The 13,916-nt window shown below is 49.6% G+C and overlaps 1 long non-coding RNA gene across 1 annotated transcript in view; it reads right to left on the reverse strand.

Annotated features, from left to right (window-relative positions):
- LOC135011260 (uncharacterized) overlaps positions 1-13,916 on the reverse strand; it is a 263,022-nt gene that overhangs the window by 53,295 nt on the left and 195,811 nt on the right. The window lies entirely within an intron of this gene.

The following is a 13,916-nucleotide window of genomic DNA, read 5'->3' on the forward strand; positions in this document are numbered from 1 at the left end:
TGCACATTAACCCAAACGTAGTGTCCTGATTCATATTATGCCACATAATAGTGCCCCTTATTCACATTTAAAATCGATGACAGGGCCGGTTCTAGATCTTGAAGAGCTCAGGGCAACAGTTTCCTTTGGCCATGCTCAGAATAGGAACAGTGTGCGCCGAAGGCGCGCACCAAAAATATAGGGCCACAGAATAGTACCAGTTCACATAACCCCACACAGTAGTGTCCGTTAGTCACATAACCCCGCACAGTAGTGTCCATTAGTCACATTACACCGCACAGTAGTGTCCGTTAGTCCCATTACACCGCACAGTAGTGTCCGTTAGTCCCATTACACCGCACAGTAGTGTCCGTTAGTCACATTACACCGCACAGTAGTGTCCGTTAGTCACATTACACCGCACAGTAGTGTCCGTTAGTCACATAACCCCGCACAGTAGTGTCCATTAGTACATTACACCACACAGTAGTGTCCGTTTGTCACATTACACCGCACAGTAGTGTCCGTTAGTCCCATTACACCGCACAGTAGTGTCCGTTAGTCACATTACACCGCACAGTAGTGTCCGTTAGTCACATTACACCGCACAGTAGTGTCCGTTAGTCACATTACACCGCACAGTAGTGTCCGTTATTCACATTACACCGCACAGTAGGGTCCGTTATTCACATTACACCGCACAGTAGGGTCCATTAGTCACATTACACCGCACAGTAGTACCCTTATACACCTTACGCCATACAGGAGAGCCGCTGTTACACATTACGCCAGAGTAGAGCCCATTATACACATTATGAAGGTCATTGAGACCCCGCTGTAATAGCGGCCCTCAGCGCAGTTTGCCAGTGGCAGCAAACTGTGCATGTGCAGTGGGTATGAGGCCACACACATTGCGGTCGCTTCCCCAATGGATGCGACCAAAATGTGATTGATAGGCGACAGCGTAGCGGAGTTTAGGTGTTGCGGGGGTGACGCTGGTAAAAAAGGGGGTAGGCCGGGACGTCACACACAGCCGCTCCCATAAAAAAATGGCTGCTGACCAGGCTTCACTGCCAGGGGTCAACCTTAGATCAGATGCGTCCGCAATCAAATTGCGGATGCATCGGGAGGCGGCGCCACACATGCTGGGCGGCCTTGCCTTGTGCTGGGCGGCCCTCAGCATGTGCAGAGATGAACGCAGATCTGGCTGCATATACACTATCTGCATTCATCTTTGAATAACCCCCTATGCCAGGTACAGCCACTCATTCCCTCCACAGTGCAGCCCCGTTACCTGCAGGAGGTCCCGGCGCTGGCGCTGCTCCTCCTCTCCCTTCTCCGCCTTCTTGCAGGCTCCGTTACTTCAGCGGCTGTAGGATGTCGGCAGTGATGATGGGGGGGGGGGGGAGCAGGTACTAATTACCCAGGCCTGGGACTTATGGAGTGGCCCAGCATGGACCCTGGTCTGCCACACTCCCACCACTATCCCTCTTTACTGGGCAGCAGCATATTGCTGAGCCTCTGCCTGTTACGGTATAGGTGGGGTGGGGGGCGGAGGGTGCTCACACTGTTCATGTTTCTACTCCGAATTTACCCTGCCAGAGGGCTGGCCAGGGGCTCAGGGATCATCAGGCGCCATAAAGATTTAAAAAAAAAAAAAACTTTTTCCATAAGGGGGCGTGGCCACGCCTCCCGCGATTAGGCCGCGCCCCCAATACAGTTCGGAATGGGGGATGGCGGCGGCAGCAGAGTTGTGTGAGGGGTGAGTCACTCTGCACAGTGCCTGCAGTCTCACTGGGGAGGAGGAGAGGAGGGAGCCACGCTACCCGCTGCCAGCGCCGCTACCTGTCATCCAGACTGACAGGCGCAGCGGCAGGGTAGCAGAGCAGGGAGAGCGCCTCTTCACCTCAGCGCCTCCCTGCAATGCATACCCTTGCTGAGCGGGTAGCGCCGGCTCTGTAAGTGACCACCCTCTGTTGACCTCAGGCGTCAAATTTGTGGCCCAAGACTAGTTAACCCTTGCACATCTACATCTACTTATTCAAAATGGCAATTTATAAAATGGTGTTTGTGCCCAATATGCCAGTGTATTTCATGCCCAAAACAGCGTCGGGCCAAGCAAAATACTAGTGGGTCATATGTAAGTGACAACCCTCTGTTGATTTCAGGTGTCAAATTTGTGGCCCAAGACTGGTTAACCCTTGCAAAACTACAGCTACTTATTCAAAATGGTAAAATATGGTGTGTGTGCCCACTTTGTCAGTGTATTTCATGCCCAAAACAGCGTTGGGCCTGGCAAAATACAAGTTGGTCATATGCAAGTGACCACGCTCTGTTGATTTTTGGAGTCAAATTTGTGGCCCAAGACTAGTTAACCCTTGCAAAACTGCAGCTACTTATTCAAAATGGTAAAATATGGTGTGTGTGCCCACTTTGCCAGTGTATTGCATGCCCAAACCAGCGTTGGGCCAGGCAAAATACAAGTGGGTCATATGTAAGTGACCACCCTCTGTTGACCTCAGGTGTCAAATTTGTGGCCCAAGACTAGTTAACCCTTGCACATCTACATCTACTTATTCAAAATGGCAATTTATAAAATGGTGTTTGTGCCCAATATGCCAGTGTATTTCATGCCCAAAACAGCGTCGGGCCAAGCAAAATACTAGTGGGTCATATGTAAGTGACCACCCTCTGTTGATTTCAGGTGTCAAATTTGTGGCCCAAGACTGGTTAACCCTTGCAAAACTACAGCTACTTATTCAAAATGGTAAATTATGGTGTTTGTGCCCACTTTGCCAGTGTATTTCATGCCCAAAACAGCGTTGGGCCAGGCAAAATACAAGTGGGTCATATGAAAGTGACCACGCTCTGTTATTTTTGGAGTCAAATTTGTGGCCCAAGACTAGTTAACCCTTGCAAAACTGCAGCTACTTATTCAAAATGGTAAAATATGGTGTGTGTGCCCACTTTGCCAGTGTATTTTATGCCCAAAACAGCGTTGGGCCAAGCAAAATACAAGTGGGTCATATGTAAGTGACCACCCTCTGTTGATTTCAGGTGTCAAATTTGTGGCCCAAGATTAGTTAACCCTTGCAAAACTACAGCTACTTATTCAAAATGGCAATTTACAAAATGGTGTTTGTGCCCACTTTGCCAGTGTATTTCATGCCAAAAACAGCATTGGGCCAAGCAAAATACAAGTGGGTCATATGTAAGTGACCACCCTCTGTTTATTTCAGGTGTCAAATTTGTGGCCCAAGACTAGTTAACCCTTGCAAAACTACAGCTACTTATTCAAAATGGTAAAATATGGTGTGTGTGCCCACTTTGTCAGTGTATTTCATGCCCAAAACAGCGTTGGGCCAGGCAAAATACAAGTTGGTCATATGCAAGTGACCACGCTCTGTTGATTTTTGGAGTCAAATTTGTGGCCCAAGACTAGTTAACCCTTGCAAAACTGCAGCTACTTATTCAAAATGGTAAAATATGGTGCGTGTGCCCACTTTGCCAGTGTATTGCATGCCCAAACCAGCGTTGGGCCAGGCAAAATACAAGTGGGTCATATGTAAGTGACCACCCTCTGTTGAACTCAGGCGTCAAATTTGTGGCCCAAGACTAGTTAACCCTTGCAAATCTACATCTACTTATTCAAAATGGCAATTTATAAAATGGTGTTTTTGCCCAATATGCCAGTGTATTTCATGCCCAAAACAGCATCGGGCCAAGCAAAATACTAGTGGGTCATATGTAAGTGACCACCCTCTGTTGATTTCAGGTGTCAAATTTGTGGCCCAAGACTGGTTAACCCTTGCAAAACTACAGCTACTTATTCAAAATGGTAAATTATGGTGTGTGTGCCCACTTTGCCAGTGTATTTCATGCCCAAAAGAGCGTTGGGCCAAGCAAAATACAAGTGGGTCATATGTAAGGGACCCTACTCTGTTGATTTTAGATGTCAAATATGTGACCCAAGACTCATTAACCCTTGCAAAACTGAATGATCTGAATAAGAAGCTGGAGTTCGAATAAGAAGTGAATAAGAAGCTGGAGCTTGAATAAGAAGCTGGCCGAATAAGAAGCTAACTTCAGCCTCGTGCCAAACGACAGGCTTCTGTGTCACTTGTATGTGCGACTGCCAGTCTGCGCATGTACGTGACTCTTTCACTTGGCAGTGATCCAGCAATGTCCGGAAAGGCTTTGCTGAAGCCGGAAAGGCCCTAAAATGGGGCACTAAGTATCATACATAAATATCATAACTAGTATCATACATTTTATACCCACACATACTGTACAGTATATACAGGGCCGGTCCCGGGCAGGAAAAGGGGTGTGGCCTAATACAGGGGGCGTGGTCAGTTACGCCCCCTGTACGTTGCTAGCGCCGCTTGAATGCTGAGCGGTGCGCGATGACGTCATCGCGCACCGCACAGCAAAAGGTCCTCTCCACGAAGGGAAACTAGACGCTATGCGTCTAGTTCCCTTCGTGGAGAGGACCTTTGCTGTGCGGTGCGCGATGATGTCATCGCGCACCGCTCAGCAAAGTTACTCTCCACGAAGGGAAACTAGACGCATAGCGTCTAGTTCCCTTCACAGGAGGCGGACGGGGACGGCAGCGGGCAGCGGAGGCGGACGGGGGACACAGCAGGCAGCAGTGGCGGATCTTGCCACGGTGCGGCGCCCTCCGGATGGCGCCAGCGCCCTCCGGAAGGCGGCGCCCCGGGCAAAAGTCCTGCTTGCCCGTGGCAAGATCCGCTACTGAGTATATACAGTATGTATCATACATACTACATAGAAGTATTATACATATATTATATAGTATAAGTATCATACATTTTATACACACATATATCATACATATTTCATATAAGTATCATATGTATACATTTTTATATATAGTATATATAATTATCATACATATTACATATAAGTATCATACGTATATTATATATAGTATATATATAAGTATCATACGTATAAGTATTATAATAAGATTTTAAACCTACCAGTAAATCTTTTTCTCGTAGTCCGTAGAGGATGCTGGGGACTCCGTAAGGACCATGGGGTATAGACGGGCTCCGCAGGAGACATGGACACTATAAAGAACTTTAGAATGGGTGTGCATTGGCTCCTCCCTCTATGCCCCTCCTTCAGACTTCAGTTAGAGAAACTGTACCTAGAGGAGACGGACAGTACGAGGAAATTATTTTGTTAATCTTAGGGCAAGATTCATACCAGCCCACACCATCCACACCGTATAACCTGGAATATACGAACCAGTCAACAGTATGAAATAAACAGCATCAGTCAAAGACCGATCAAAACTGTAACATAACCCTTATGCAAGCAATAGCTATATACAAGTCTTGCAGAATGTTGTCCGCACTGGGACGGGCGCCCAGAATCCTCTACGGACTAGGAGAAAAAGATTTACCGATAGGTTTAAAATCTTATTTTCTCTTACGTCCTAGAGGATGCTGGGGACTCCGTAAGGACCATGGGGATTATACCAAAGCTCCAAAACAGGCGGGAAAGTGCGGATGACTCTGCAGCACCGATTGAGCAAACATGAGGTCCTCCTCAGCCAAGGTATCAAACTTGTAGAATTTAGCAAAAGTGTTTGACCCCGACCAAGTTGCCGCTCGGCAAAGCTGCAATGCCGAGACGCCTCGGGCAGCCGCCCAAGAAGAGCCCACCTTCCTAGTGGAATGGGCTTTTACCGAATTTGGTAATGGCAATCCAGCCGTAGAATGAGCCTGCTGAATCGTGTTACAGATCCAGCGAGCAATAGTCTGCTTAGAATCAGGAGCGCCAACCTTGTTGGCGGCATACAGGACAAACAGTGCCTCTGTTTTCCTAACCCGAGCCGTTCTGGCTACATAAATTTTCAATGCCCTGACCACATCAAGGGACTTGGAATCCTCCAAGTCCCGCGCAGCCACAGGCACCACAATAGGTTGGTTCATATGAAAAGAGGAAACCACCTTAGGCAAAAATTGAGGACGAGTCCGCAACTCAGCTCTATCCACATGGAAAATCAGATAGGGGCTTTTGTGAGACAAAGCCGCCAACTCAGACACTCGCCTTGCCGATGCCAAGGCCAACAACATGACCACCTTCCAAGTGAGATACTTTAATTCAACGGATTGAAGAGGCTCAAACCAGGGAGACTTAAGGAATTGTAACACCACGTTAAGGTCCCATGGTGCCACTGGAGGCTCAAAAGGAGGCTGGATATGCAGCACTCCCTTCACAAAAGTCTGGACTTCTGGTAGAGAAGCCAATTCCTTCTGAAAGAAAATGGATAGGGCCGAAATCTGAACCTTAATGGAGCCTAATTTTAGGCCCATATTAACTACAGTTTGTAGTTAGTGGAGAAAACGGCCCAGATGGAAATCTTCCGGAGGAGCATTCTTGGTTTCACATGAGACATACTTCCTCCAGATACGGTGATAATGCTTCACTGTCACCTCCTTCCTAGCCTTTATCAGAGTAGGGATGACCTCGTCCGGAATGCCCTTCCCTGCTAGGATCTGGTGTTCAACCGCCATGCCGTCAAACGCAGCCGCGGTAAGTCTTGGAACAGACAGGGCCCCTGTTGCAACAGGTCCTCTCTGAGAGGAAGCGGCCACGGATCTTCTGTGAGCATTTCCTGTAGATCCGGATACTAGGCCCTTCGAGGCCAATCTGGAACAATGAGAATTGTCTGTACTCCTTTTCTTCTTATGATTCTCAATACTTTTGAGATTAGAGGAAGAGGAGGGAACACATAGACCGACTGAAACACCCACGGTGTCACCGGGGCGTCCACTGCTACTGCCTGAGGGTCCCTTGACCTGGCACAATACCTCGGAAGTTTTTTGTTGAGGCGTGACGCCCAGCGCAGAATCCTGGTGGCTTCCGCCATTGCCACTCTGCTCCTTGTCCCGCCTTGGCGGTTTACATGAGCCACGGCTGTGACGTTGTCTGATTGAATCAGAACCGGTAGGTCGCGAAGAAGATTCTCCGCTTGACGGAGGCTGTTGTATATGGCCCTCAATTCCAGTACGTTGATGTGTAGAAAAGCCTCCTGGCTTGACCACAGTCCCTGGAAGTTTCTTCCCAGTGTGACTGCTCCCCATCTTTGGAGGCTCGCGTCCGTGGTCACCAGAACCCAGTCTTGAATGCCGAACCTGCGACCCTCTGCAGCCACCACAAGAGAGATACCCTGGCCCTGGGGGACAGGCTGATCTTCTGATGAATATTTAGATGGTACCCGGACCACTTGTCCAGAAGGTCCCACTGAAAAGTCCTCGCATGGAACCTGCCAAAGGGAATGGCCTCGTAAGACGCCACCATCTTTCCCAGAACTCGAGTGCATTGATGGACCGACACCCTTTTCAGCTTCAACAGGTCCCTGACCAAGCTCTGGAGTTCCTGGGCCTTTTCCAATGGGAGAAAAACCCTTTTTTGTTCCGTGTCCAGAATCATGCCTAAGAAAGGCAATCGGGTCGTTGGAACCAACTGTGACTTTGGTAGATTGAGAATCCAGCCATGCTGCTGCAACACCCTCAGGGAGAGTGACACGTTGTTCAGCAACTGTTCTCTAGATCTCGCTTTTATCAGGAGATCGTCCAAGTACGGGATAATTGTGACTCCCTGCTTGCGCAGGAGCATCATCATTTCCGCCATTACCTTGGTGAAAATCCTCGGGGCCGTGGAAAGTCCAAACGGCAACGTCTGAAATTGGTAATGACAATCCTGTACAGCAAACCTCAGGAACGCCTGATGAGGAGGATATATGGGGACATGAAGGTTTGCATCCTTTATGTCCAGAGACACCATATAATCCCCCCCTTCCAGGCTGGCGATGACCGCTCTGAGCGATTCCATTTTGAATTTGAACCTGTTCAAGTATTGGTTTAAGGATTTTAAATTCAGAATGGGTCTGACCGAACCGTCTGGTTTCGGGACCACAAACAGGGTTGAGTAGTACCCCGTCCCCTTTTGAAGCAGGGGATCTTTGACCACCACTTGTTGAAGACACGGTTTTTGAATTGCACTTAAAACTACCTCCCTCTCTGGGGAAGAAGCTGGTAGGGCCGATTTGAAAAACCGGCGAGGAGGCACATCTTCGAATTCCAGATTGTAACCCTGGGAAACAATTTCTATTGCCCACGGATTCACCTGTGATTGAGCCCAGACGTGGCTGAAAAGTCGAAGACGTGCCCCCACTGGGGCGGACTCCCTCAGCGGAGCCCCAGCGTCATGCGGTGGATTTAGTAGAAGCCGGGGAGGACTTCTGCTCCTGGGAACTAGCTGTAGCTGGCAGATTTTTCCCTCTGCCCTTACCTCTGGCGAGAAAGAAAGATCCCCGTCCTCTTTTGGATTTATGCGACGGAAAGGACTGCATCAGATAATGTGGCGCTTTCTTTGGCTGTGAGGAAACATAAGGTAAAAAAGCGGATTTACCTGCAGTAGCTGTGGAATCCAGGTCCGTGAGACCTTCCCCAAATAAGTCCTCACCCTTGTAAGGCAAAACCTCCATATGCCTCTTTGAGTCGGCATCACCCGTCCATTGGCGGGTCCACAGGGCTCGCCTAGCAGAAATTGCCATGGCGTTGGCTCTGGAACCCAGTAGGCCAACGTCTCTCTGAGCCTCTCTCATATATAGGACAGCATCCTTTATATGACCCAAGGTCAGTAAAATGGTATCTTTATCCAGGGTATCAATGTCAGCAGACAAGGTATCAGTCCACGCTGCTACAGCGCTACAAACCCAAGCCGACGCTATCGCCGGTCTGAGCAAGGTACCAGTATGTGTATAAATTGACTTCAAGGTAGTCTCCTGCCTGCGATCAGCAGGATCCTTGAGGGCTGCGGTATCTTGCGACGGCAGCTCCACCTTTTTGGATAAGCGCGTTAACGCCTTGTCCACCCTGGGAGAGGATTCCCACCGTATCCTGTCCTTAGCCGGGAAAGGATACGCCATAAGAATCCTTTTGGGAATCTACAGTTTCTTGTCTGGAGTTTCCCAAGCCCTTTCAAACAACTCATTTAACTCATGGGAAGGGGGGAAAGTAACCTCCGGTTTCTTTTCTTTAAACATGTGGACCCTCGTGTCAGGTACAGAGGGGTCATCCGTGATATGCAACACATCTTTTATTGCAATAATCATATAATGAATACTTTTTGCCAACTTTGGCTGCAACCTCGTATCATCGTAGTCGACACTGGAGTCAGAATCCGTGTCGGTATCAGTGTCTGCTATTTGGGATAGCGGGCGCTTCTGAGACCCAGAAGGGCCCTGTGACATAGTAAAAGGCAAGGATGGACTCCCTGCATTTTCCCTGGACTCCGCTTTGTCCAACCTTTTATGTAATAAATTCACATTTGCATTTAAAACATTCCACATATCCAACCAAGCAGGTGACGGCGTTGCCGACGGAGACACCACACTCATTTGCTCCACCTCCTCCCTAGAAGAGCCTTCCGCTTCAGACATGCCGACACACGTGTACCGACACCCCCACACACTCAGGGAAATATCCAATCTGGAGACAGTCCCCCAATAAGGCCCTTTGGAGAGACAGAGAGAGAGAGTATGCCAGCACACACGCAGCGCCAATGACCCTGTAAAACAATTCCCCAGACACACAGCGCTTTAATATTATTCAATATACCTTCACTGCCAAATTAAGTGCCCCCCCCCTCTTTTTAAGCCCTCTGTCACCGTGTTCAGCAGGGGAGAGTCCAGGGAGCCAGCTTCTCTGCAGTGTGCTGTGGAGAAAATGGCGCTGGTCAGTGCTGTGGAATCAAGCTCCGCCCCCTCAGCGGCGGGCTTCGGTCCTGCTCAAAAATACAATACTGGCGGGGGATTTGTATATATATTGCCTCCGCAGCCCATATATACTAAAATGCCAGCCTAGAGGTTTTATATTGCTGCCCAGGGCGCCCGCCCTGCACCCATCCGTGCCTCAGTGTGTGTTGTGTGTGGGAGCAATGGCGTGCAGCGGTAACGCTGCGCGTTACCTCAATGAAGATCAGAAGTCTTCTGCCGCCTGTGATATCTTCTTTCTTCTAATACTCACCCGGCTTCTTTCTTCCGGCTCTGCAAGGAGGACAGCGGTGCGGCTCTGGGACGAACGGCGAGGGTGAGACCTGCGTTCCGATCCCTCTGGAGCTAATGGTGTCCAGTAGACTAAGAAGCAGAGCCTATCACTTAAGTAGGTCAGCTTCTCTCTCCTCAGTCCCACGATGCAGTGAGCCTGTTGCCAGCAGGGCTCCCTGAAAATAAAAAACCTAACAAAATTCTTTTAATCAGAGAAACTCAGGAGAGCTCCCCTGTAGTGCACCCAATCTCCTCTGGGCACAGGATCTGAGGTCTGGAGGAGGGGCATAGAGGGAGGAGCCAGTACACACCCTTTCTAAAGTTCTTTATAGTGCCCATGTCTCCTGCGGAGCCCGTCTATACCCCATGGTCCTTACGGAGTCCCCAGCATCCTCTAGGACGTAAGAAAATAATAATAATAATAATAATAATAATTTTATTTATATAGCGCTCTTTCTCCAACAGGACTCAAGGCGCTTTACAGACATCAAAAACAATACACATGATACAGAGGATTTGAGTAATACAACAATAGATAAGCAACACAGACATAAAAGAAAAACCTTAAGCCCACAGAAAGCATAACGCAGGATTGGTGCAGGTATTTTGGGTAATAACTTCCAAGGGTTGTGTATTCCACCCTCACAGGTACCAAGTGCAGCAGCCATCTTGGGCGCTCCGCGTAGGATTACCCAGGGTGGAATAGTCTACCCCTAGAAGAGATGACACAAAATGGGGGTGATTTCAGAGTCCTACAGTTTAGAGTAGGGTTCCAACAAAACCACAAGGTCCATGTATTTTTCATCCCATCCACAAGTGTACCATATGGGGCAGCCATGTTGGGCGCACTTTGAAGGTTACACTGTGGGAGGTGAGCCATACAAGGGCCAAGTCAGGGGTTAAAGTGAGCCGGAACGGGCCGGAACTGCGTTCCGTCAGTTCCACCAGGAGACGGAACGCAGTTCCGCCTCCCCCGGCTCACCTAACCCGATGTCCCGGGCGGCGCTGCAGGGAGATGCCTGGCGCCCGCTGAGATCGCGTTACCAGCGGGCGCCCGTCTCCCTCTCCGCAGCGGCAGCCGGAGGCAGGAGCTCAGTACTGAGCTCCGGCTTCCGGCTCTGTCAGTGCGCGCTATGGGAGAGACGTCATGACGTCTCTCTCATAGTGCAGAGGAGCGGGCGGCGAGAGAGGACTGCGGCGGGAGCGGGGCTAGGTAAGTATAGTTCTTCCCCCCCCCCTCCCTCCTATATGTGTACCACAGGCGTTTCTACTAGGGGCCTTTACTACTGGGGCAAACTACTGGGGGGCTCTAGTACTGGGGGCAAACTACAAGGGGCAAACTACTGGGGGGCTCTAGTACTGGGGGCAAACTACAGAGGGGCAAACTACTGGGGGGCTCTAGTACTGGGGACAAACTACTGGGGGGCTTTACTACTGGGGCAAACTACAGAGGGGCAAACTACTGGGGGGCTCTAGTACTGGGGGCAAACTACTGGGGGGCTTTAGTACTGGGGACAAACTACTGGGGGGCTTTACTACTGGGGCAAACTACAGAGGGGCAAACTACTGGGGGACTCTAGTACTGGGGGCAAACTACTGGGGGGCTTTACTGCTGGGGCAAACTACTGGGGGCATTACTACAAGGGGGCAAACTACTGGCAGCATTACTACTGGGGGCTAAACTACAAGGGGGCATAATTACAGGAGCTAAACTACTGGGGGTATAACTACAAGGGGGCAAACTACTGGGGACATTACTAACTTTGGCAAACTACATGGGGGCTAAACTACAGGGCCTAAACAACTGGGGGCACAACTGCAGGGGGCATTACCACTGGGGGCTAAACTACATGGGGCAAACTACATGAGGGCAAAACTACTGAGGGCATTACCACTCAGAGGCTAAACTAGAGGGGGGGGGGAGTAAATTGCTGGGGTCAAAACTGCAGGGGCATTACCAGTATGGGCATGACTACTGGGGCTAAACTACAGGGGCTAAACGACTAGGGGCAATACTACACAGGGGCATTACCATTAAGGGCATTACTGATGGGGTGCACAGCTAATGAGGGCATTGTAAAGGGGGCACTTCATAAGGGGCACTACTGTTGGGGGCATTGCATAAGGGGCACTACTACTGTGGGCATTGTATAAGGGATGCTACTGCTGGGGGCATTACTGTATGGGCCGACAAAGAAGCTGCGTTCCCGGTCCGCCCTCCGTCGCTCCGCCCCTACCATCGCCGCCGCACTGGAAGCCCAGGTTCCAGACTCCCAGCTGCAGCGGATCTGGGACCAGGCCGGCTTTATTATCCCTGCCGCTGCATCGAGCTTCTGTGACCGCGGCACTACTAGTTCAAATCTGTCGCTGATTGGCTGCCGGTCCGCAGCAGTTTTGAAATATTAGCGCCGTGGTCACAGGAGCTCGATGCGGCGGCAGGGATAATAAAGCCAGCCTGGTTCCAGATCCACTGCAGCCGCCCTCAGCCTCTTCTGCCGCCCCGCCCTCGGACCTCTGCGCACCCACAGCCTCCTCCTCCGCACTATCTCCGAGGCCCACAGCCTCCTCCACGTCACGCCTACCACAGCCTACTCATCCACAGCACCGCAGACCACTGCCGCTGCTAAACAGGTAATCTAACCTGCTGCCTTTCTCTCTCCCTAGTCCCTACTGTATTCCCCTGCTGTCACTTTCCATGTCCCTGCTGTCACTTTCCATGTCCCTGCTGTCACTCTCCCTGTCACTCTGTCACTCTATAATGTGAATTTCGGCTCATTCTCTGTGCTATAATGTGAATTTTGGCTCATTCTGTGTGCTATAATGTGAATTTCGGCTCATACCGTGTGCTATAATGTGAATTTCGGCTCATACTGTGTGGTGTAATGTGAATTTCGGCTCATACTGTGTGGTGTAATGTGAATTTCGGCTCATACCGTGTGGTGTAATGTGAATTTGGCTCATACTGTGTGGTGTAATGTGAATTTGGCTCATACTGTGTGGTGTAATATGAATGTGGCTCATACTGTGTGGTATAAATGTGAATTTCGGCTCATACTGTGAGCTATAATGTGAAAGGGGTCCTACTATTGTGGTGCATAATGTGTATAAGGGGTATATGGTGTGGTAAACTACACTGAAGGGCACGCCCCCTTTTGCGTGGCCACGCCCCCTTGTCAGGAGTGCGCGCGCCTTCGGCGCGCACATAATTGCATCCTTCACTTTTCCATACCCCCACTTCAAAATTTCCACTTGGGTACTACTACTGTGGGCATTATTACTATTGTGTGACCACGCCCATTTCTTTTTGAGACCACACCCCCTTTTTGCTGCGCGCGCCTACGGCGCGCGCAATACCTTTATTTCATGGGCGCCGTGGGGAGGGGGGTGAGTTCCACCACCTCTCTAGGACCACTTTAAGCACTGGGCCAAGTTCATATATGGGAAAACTGATGCTTATGTAGTAGTATGATGTACCCTGCATGTAGGGCACAATGGCAAGGTGTGCAATCAGTGGAGGTAAACATTACAGGAAAAACACATGGTGGGTTGGAAGCGAGCAATGAAGATTAAAAAAAAAAAAAAAAAAAGAGAAATATAATATATATAAGTATCATACATTTTATACACACACATATCATACATATTACATATAAGTATCATACGCATACCTCCCAACATGATCCTCTCCAGGAGGGACACAATGCTCTGCTCCTGGACTTTTCTCATCATTTATTATTACCAGCACCCTGTGTTGAACAGATTAATGGATAAGAAAGGTGTTTCAGCACAGGTGATGGCAATCACACATTAAGAGGGAAGTTCAGGAGCAGAGCATTCTGTCCCTCCTGGA

This window comes from Pseudophryne corroboree, chromosome 2, assembly GCF_028390025.1.
Source record: "Pseudophryne corroboree isolate aPseCor3 chromosome 2, aPseCor3.hap2, whole genome shotgun sequence".
Classification (NCBI taxonomy): Eukaryota; Metazoa; Chordata; class Amphibia; order Anura; family Myobatrachidae; genus Pseudophryne; species Pseudophryne corroboree.